The sequence below is a fragment of the Eschscholzia californica genome, unplaced genomic scaffold (assembly GCF_041429995.1).
Source record: "Eschscholzia californica isolate CP2 unplaced genomic scaffold, dmEscCali1.0.p SCAF_3, whole genome shotgun sequence".
Classification (NCBI taxonomy): domain Eukaryota; kingdom Viridiplantae; phylum Streptophyta; class Magnoliopsida; order Ranunculales; family Papaveraceae; genus Eschscholzia; species Eschscholzia californica.
In genome coordinates this window covers 5,771,913-5,779,965 of record NW_028238420.1, presented here as the reverse complement: position 1 = coordinate 5,779,965, position 8,053 = coordinate 5,771,913, and positions in this window count along the sequence as shown.

Below are 8,053 nucleotides of genomic sequence, written 5' to 3'. Positions count from 1 at the left end.
ATTATTATTATTATTTTTTTTTTGAATCCAAGGGAAACATATCCATTAATAAGTGATAAACATCACAATGATACAAGGATGATTGATAATTATTTCTCTCCTCAACTTCACGAGAGTTATACAAGTAAAGTTCATAGAACTTTCGAATATAAAGTGCCTCATGAAGGGACAGAAATTGACTTGACACCGACTCAAACAAAAGACCCTAAAGGCCGACAAAAGATCCTAAAGATCGTAAATGAAAAGACCCTAAAGGTCGACAAAAGATTCCAGTAAATCTGAAAAAACCACCGCCTTGTTGCCGGAGAACCGTCGCCGTCACCGGATAACCGTCGCGTCGCCGGAAAACCGCCGTTGTCGCCACACCATACCACCACTACCACCGCCACCGCACCACCCCCTTTTTCTTTCTTCTTTCTGAAGTCTATTAAGGGACGAATATCTCCATTGTCGTTCACCATTGTCGATGTTCGGAACCACAAATTAATGGAATATCCACTGTTGTGATATTACTTTATGTTCCTTTTCCTCTGTTGGTCTGTTCACTTGCTTCCAATTCCATGGGTAAGTCTTGGTAATCCCATCCCAACCCACCAAAAGTGCAAAACCTAAAAAAAGAATTTTCAGAATTGAAGCATAAAGATACGAACCCCTGAATGATGATACCAAATCCGAATTGCTTGAAAGACTTCAACTTGAAGGTTGATGAAAATACAACCGAAAAACACATGAGGTTTGATTGTGACTTTCTTGTTTGATTGTGACTTTCAAACAAGGAAGGAAACCCTCAATAGAAACAATTTTATCATCATAAAGATGATAACTTTATCAAAATTGGGGAAAAATTGAAAAGAAATTTGATAGAGAATTGTTGAAGCAGAAATGGAACTCCAATCGATCTATCTACATCATTTCCTTATCTGAAATAGATCACTATCAACAAAATATACAAACCCAAACTTGATTTAATGAACTCCAATCGGTCTTTCTACAACATTTCTGTTACAAATGGAAGAACCCTAAAAGATGAAGCAGAAATGGAAGCAAAGGAAGAAGAAGAGTACTAGAAGAGAGAGAGATAGGCGGAAACAGGAAGATAGGTTTTTGTGACGTTACGAGGAGGAAGAGATCAAAGCTACTTTTTCAGGAACTGCCATTTCCTTCGCCGGTAACCGCCACCAGGAGGCGGCGAACCAGGGAGGAAGATCGCACCGCCCGGCTCTCTCCTTGGTCGTGACTTCCTATTTTATTATTCATATTGAAGAGAAAAACCAAATCAAAGTTTATAGTTTATTCAGTTTATTCAGTTATTTTACCGTTCTTCGTTTACTTTATTTATCGTTTTTATATTTCCGCTGCGTCTACATCATGTGGTATTCAGAGTCACCAAAATTTTGGGCTAATGATTCTTGAAAAAATTTTCCAGACCAGTTAAATTCATATCAATCGTATTCTATTCGTCAAGATGATTATATTCAATCAGATTATACTCATCAAGAGGTAACGAATCAATGCTCATGTTCATCATGTTTATATGTGAATAACGACTCGTACAATTATCATTGGAATCCGGGAGAAATCGCACGAGAAAATCCTCCACAACCGTCTCCTTATCAATACCAACCGTCACCACCACCAGTGTTCTCTGCACCATCCCCCCCGTCTTATTATTATCCGACACCATCTTCACCACCACCACCTCCGTACTCTTATTATACACCATCACCTCAATCATCTTATTATTTTACACCTACGACAGTTACTACAACTTTCGAAGTCGAATGGGAGAACATTGAAAGAGAACCCGTAAGAGAAATTTCACCACCACCACCTCCATACTCTTATTATTCACCACCGTATTCACCACCTCTCATACAACCGTATTCACTACCACCACCAATACAATCATCTTCTCTTCCTTATCCACCACAACCAACTTTTGCCGAAACAGTTCATTCACTACTGTCCGATTCAGCTAAGATTCAACATATCTGTGATGACCTCAAAACAATAATACGTGAACCATCTTCTTCGCCTATTTTACCGTGCGATCGGGAAAAAGAAATAGAAAAAGAAGATTGCGAAGAAGATGAAGTTGCAGAAGAAGAAGATGACTCTTCCTTGGAAGTAGAAGAAGAGAAGGTCGAAGATAACATAAGCAAAGATAAGGTTGGTTCTGATTCAAGCCCTACTAAAGAACAATCACCTCCGTCTTCCTTCGAACCGTCAACCAAAAACCTAGCAATGACAAATATTGAACTTACTAATCCAAAACTCCAATATTTTGAGCCACTAATCTATGATGAAGATGATAAAAGAAATCTCGATATTTTCCGAACCGCAATTCTCCATCCCAATGGTCATCTCAATGGAACCACTTTTTCGACTACAATGTCAAAACTCAAACATGACAAACCTCTTCATGGAATTCCTTCTTTTCTAGAAGAATTCAAATCTCTTCCTGATCTCCACATTGAACGATGTTTGACTCGGGTTATTAATATATATGGTCGCACTGGAATTGGTGACAACTCTATCACGACTTTTCAGCAAGTGGAACATATAGGTATTTCTCTATCAACTAAAACCCTAAATTCTCTTATTTTAGCTGGTGTTCTTGCAAACAAATATGATGAGGTAAATAGTTTTTTTCATGAATCCCCCAAAATTTATAATCGTAAGCCAAATATTGATACTTATGATTCCGTTGTTATGGGTCTTTATAAATCTGGTACTCCTAGTTCTGGTTATTCACTTTTATCTGACATGGAGAAAGATAAGTATAAACCAGATACTGCTACTTTTCAAACTATACTTCGTCAATTTTTGAAGGAAGGTAAGTTAGTTGATGTTGAGACAGTGTTTTCTGTCGGGAGCACGGCAATAAGGTGTGTTTTGAGATCATCTAATCGCATGAGAAACCATGGTGATGAAAGTGAAGAAGATATCCAATCGGATAACACAATCTCCGACAATTTATTTGATCCGTATATAATTCCGGGAGAAGAATTAGTTGTTTCGAATCATAAAATTTTTCCGAATCAATTATGTCCCACATCGCCGCTTTCTCTATCAAATCTCTTCCTACAAAATTTTCTTCAAACAATTAAGAAAAAGAGGATCAATTTTCCAATTCTTACAATGAACCTATACTCAATGGTCAAAGATCACATACCAATTGAACAACTTCCATCTAGGTTTCACATATCAATTGAAGAAAACAAACAGTGGGCTCCAGGTATTGATCACGTTAGAGTACATAAACTACATGAAGATGAACTTGGAAAAGTCAATTTTGCGTGGCATATCTACACTACATGGTTCCATATCGATATCTTAGTTAGCGATGGTTATGCTTATACTTTGGCTATTGATGAAGTATTTTGGAAATTTGTTACAATTACTCTTACTTCACACTTGCTCATAGTACTTCACACTTTCTTGAAGATTAAGTGGTCGAGCCTACCGTGGGAAGATGGCGAGATGAACATTATTTATTCACTAAGGTTAATTTTGCGAGAATCATTGGCATATGAGTTTGGGTACGAGGTTGACGATTACTTGCACATTAGTATCCTTCCATTCCAGTGCAAACTTCATTCGAAGTGGGAATTACGGATCGCCACGACAAAGTTCATCGTCTGCGGGTGTATCAACTTGTTTTCTTCATCGAAATCGGTTCGGGACGAACCTTCTGGGGAACAGGGTGCTGATGCAGGCGCATAACATGTGGGCCCACGTCCACGCGTGCCCACATCCTATTCGACCATAATAGTAGTCCTAGTTAGTATAGGATTAGGAAGTTACTTTAAATTGGTATTTCTTTATTTTAAAGTTTCTATGTTTTAAGTATTTTATTATTTAGGAATCCTAGTTTTAGTCTATCTAGGAAAGTCTTATATCCTATAAAAGGAGGTCTAATCTATTTTATTATTCATATTGAAGAGAAAAACCAAATCAAAGTTTATAGTTTATTCAGTTTATTCAGTTATTTTACCGTTCTTCATTTACTTTATTTATCGTTTTTATATTTCCGCTGCGTCTACATCATTATGGAACCTCTACGACTAGTTAAAACAGTAAAATAGTAAGCAGATTTCATGTTTACTGAATAGCGCGCTGCTCGATAAAACAGTCGAAACTTCCTCGTCCGAGATCCAACTAACTTGTGCCATACCTTTTCGAAAAGCTAACATCCTAAGCTAAAACTCTCGTTTTCCGGGAAAGTCCGTCTGAGAACTCTACAAGGCCCAGATTGTACGACAACAGACTGCACTGTACAATCCTTTGAAATTGTCGTTCGATCATTAAACTAACCCAATTAACTTCTCTAACTTATGCATAAGTTCCAAAATTACATGATTCTAACAGCATAACCCCTAGAGTTATCTGAGCTATGAAAATCCCCAAATTTTCAGATCATGAAAATCTTAGAATTTTAAAATAAGTAAATTCTATCATCAAGTTAAGGAATTACCTTGATTTAGATGTTTGTCTGTTGATCATTCTATAAGTGGTGTTTATGAAACAAATTAGTAATTTAAAATTCTCATAAACACCCAAGAATCTAGGGACTCATGGTTGTCACAAAATCAATATTGAAACATGCACATTAAGTAATTATCAACATGAAATTATTACATACCTTTCTCCATTGTAGAGATTAGAAATAACTTCTTACACTTTAAATATAAGCTCCTTACTTCCTAGAAGATGAACTTGTATACTCTTTTCTCTTCTATTCTTCAAGCACTAGTGATGGAGAGACTAGCTTGAGTTTATGAGCAAGAGCATAGCTATCATCTTACTCTCCATCTCTATTTATACAAGTCTCTAATCCATCATAGAGTTTGTATAAGAAACTACATGGGTGGAAAGTGTCCCCTTATGTGTCAAACAACAAGCCATTAGGTGTAGACACGAGACAAGTGCCCCCTTATGTGTCAAACAACAAGCCATTAGATGTAGACACGAGACAAGTATCCCCCTATGTGTCAAACAACACGCCATTAGGCGTAGACACAAGACAAGTGTCCCCTTATGTGTCAAACAACAATCCACTAAGTGTAGACACAAGACAAGTGTCCCTTATGTTTATAGATTTATTTTGTTGTCAAACAACATAGTTGGTGTTCATAGATTCAATAAATAAATGAGTTTTATGAGCCCAACAAACCTTTAGCCCAACAAGTCTAAACATGGTCTTATTGTATGGGACATACTAATGGGTCTTGTTCATGAAAATTGGCCAATGGGCCTTGCATGGACATAACCCACGTTTACATTCACCCACTTGGACCATATAATCGAAAACAAAAACATAAGGGTTTTCGAAGATCATTTAAAACCTTTAGTAAATGACTTTTTTTTTTTTTTTTTGATGAAGTCTTTAGTAAATGACTTGGCTAAGGTTTAAGCTCAAAACATACACGCGCGTAAAATAACCCAATTTATATCTAGTGAACACAACCACATTTACAGGTAGGCTACTAATGCGAGTCATGGCTGTTACATCTCTTAAAGTGACACATTTCCTTCCATGTACCACGACATTAGCAACTTTCTAACATTACCTTATTGGAGATTAGATACAAAACCAAGTACACAAGTGGTTTTGTTTCAATTCAACTATGTCTGATTAAGACTGTTCCTGTCTAATCAAGACTTTCTTGTCACTTTCACTCATTTCGTTTATGCACATATGAGCAAACAAGAATTTGGAAACATAATATTCATGAGATCTCGTTAGTATTTGTAGAAACTCACATACATATCAATCCACTACAATACAAGGATTACTAAGACCCATCGTTGCAACATGTTCCTTAAAGGTCTTAGATACCAAACCCTTAGTAAGTAGATCAGCTACCATACACATGGTACTAATATGTTCTACAACTACTGTATGTTTCCGAACCTCCTCTTTTACAATAAGATATTTGAGCTCAAGGTGTCTTCTCCTTTGATGAAACCCAATCAATTTCTATAAAACTCAATTACAGAAAATTGGATTTCTAGAGAGAGTATGAATTTCTTACCACAAATTTTACAAAACCATACTAGATCACTTTTGGAAAGCTTGAATTCGATAAAAACATCAATCCCCATACAAAATTCCACCTAAACACTCGTGATCCGCCAAAACCCTAACCCTTTCCATCGAACAGATAAGAAGAAAAGTCTGATTTTTCTTTCTTTTAAGAAGTCTCCCGAAATTTCTGATTAGTCCCTAGTTTTATGATAATTTCAAAATACCCCCTAATTTGAACTATTTGCTGATTTAGCCCCTGTTTTGACTTGACCCAAATGTTAAGTATTCCTTCAAATAACCTTGAAAACATGGGATGTTACACTCTAGACCCTAGAGGGAAATAGAATCGCAAATCACCCATCTCAGAGTTTGTGACTCCTATCTGGGTGAATCTTGTACCCCCGAAAACACAATTCTTGATGCATTTTAACAAACCAAACACCATTGTGGAATACAGGAGCACTCCATTCCCCCTCGCTCAACATGGCTCCTGTTTAATTAAGTATTTGGATCTCTATGTTTGATTCACTAAAGAGGCATGAGCAATATAAGCTTCCTCCAAGGGACCAAGGACCAAATCCCAGTGTTTTATAGACAGTAACAAATCACAAATCAATTAGAATATACAAATACACACACAGACAGGAAGATCGCCGCGTAAATTTAGCAAGCCCAAGCAGAAGGTAGAACTTCATGCATGAGTAAACAATTAAGTTGACGGAATCTTTGAGATCTCTAACCAATAGCTTGTGCAAGGCTTTGAGAAAAATGGTGAATGATCAGAGACCCTTTAGTCGATAAACTCGTTCGTTCGGCGTGAATTTGAGTTTATCATCCTATGTCATAAAAAAATGGTATAACATTGTCTATAATTGCATACCTTGAGCAGATAATATTAACTATTAAAACAAAAAGCTTAGCGTAATCAGACTTTAAAGCATTCGAGTCTGCCCGCAATAGAAGTGATTCTATTTAGTAAAAAACAAAAGAATTTCAGATTCTCCAGTCAAATATTCAACCACATCCACGTCACCTTGCTGACTGGATGTGGCGTTGGTTAGGTCACCGGAAATTTCAATGTAGCATTTCTGTATGAAATTTGAATCAAAGTACTGTTGGGATTTACACCCTTCTACTAGTGTTCATAGCGGAAATAAGACATCTAATGTCTACACTAGTATTCTCAGGATCACATGCATAAGCCCATAATAATACTAAGTAAAACTAGAAAGATAAATACCTTATCGCTAGTTTTCCCTCGAACCTTTCCAATTGCTTATGAGAAGATCAAGAGCTTCAAGCGTAGCTCCTCTACTTGGGACACGAGCAATCAAATTGATCTCCCACCTTGTTGTTTAGCTAGCACACCAATGGTGGTTGGAAAGAAGAACACCTTTCTTCTTGACTGGATAGATAGTTAATGGGAATTAGCTCACTTTCTCCTCTCTACCTGATGTGGTAGAGTAAGAAAGCTTAGAGAGAAATTCCACACCTTATTCTCTGCCCTAAGAGTGTTTATATAGAACCCTAATAAGAATCCACCTCCTTTTAGGTTTCCTCAAACACCCTTTAGAATAAGATTTAGGGAAATTGTCGAAAATAGCAACTATTGATATTTTCTGAATTCCCTAAGGAGGAGGTGTCCAAACACCACGAAAATTGGCAGATATAATGCTTATTATATCAGAAACTAATCATCCAAAATTCAGCTCAATCCGAATCCTAGAAGTACCCGAATCGGTCTACGCCCAAAACCCTTATTTCGGGTCTTTTGTTATCTTTTGCTCAAATTCTATTTAGGCCTGTGAGATATGTTTATGGGACATTCTCAATGTTATATCACACTCCCACTAGTCATATCATCCGATTAAATACAAATTTTTATGTGTAACCCGATGTAGGCTCCGATCGAAGTTAGCCGCGAATTATTTCGTAATTCGACGATCGTAGTTGGTTTCTAGCTAAACACTACGACCCCTAAATCAATCGGACTTGATGATCTTCTTCATCAATTGTCCTAGC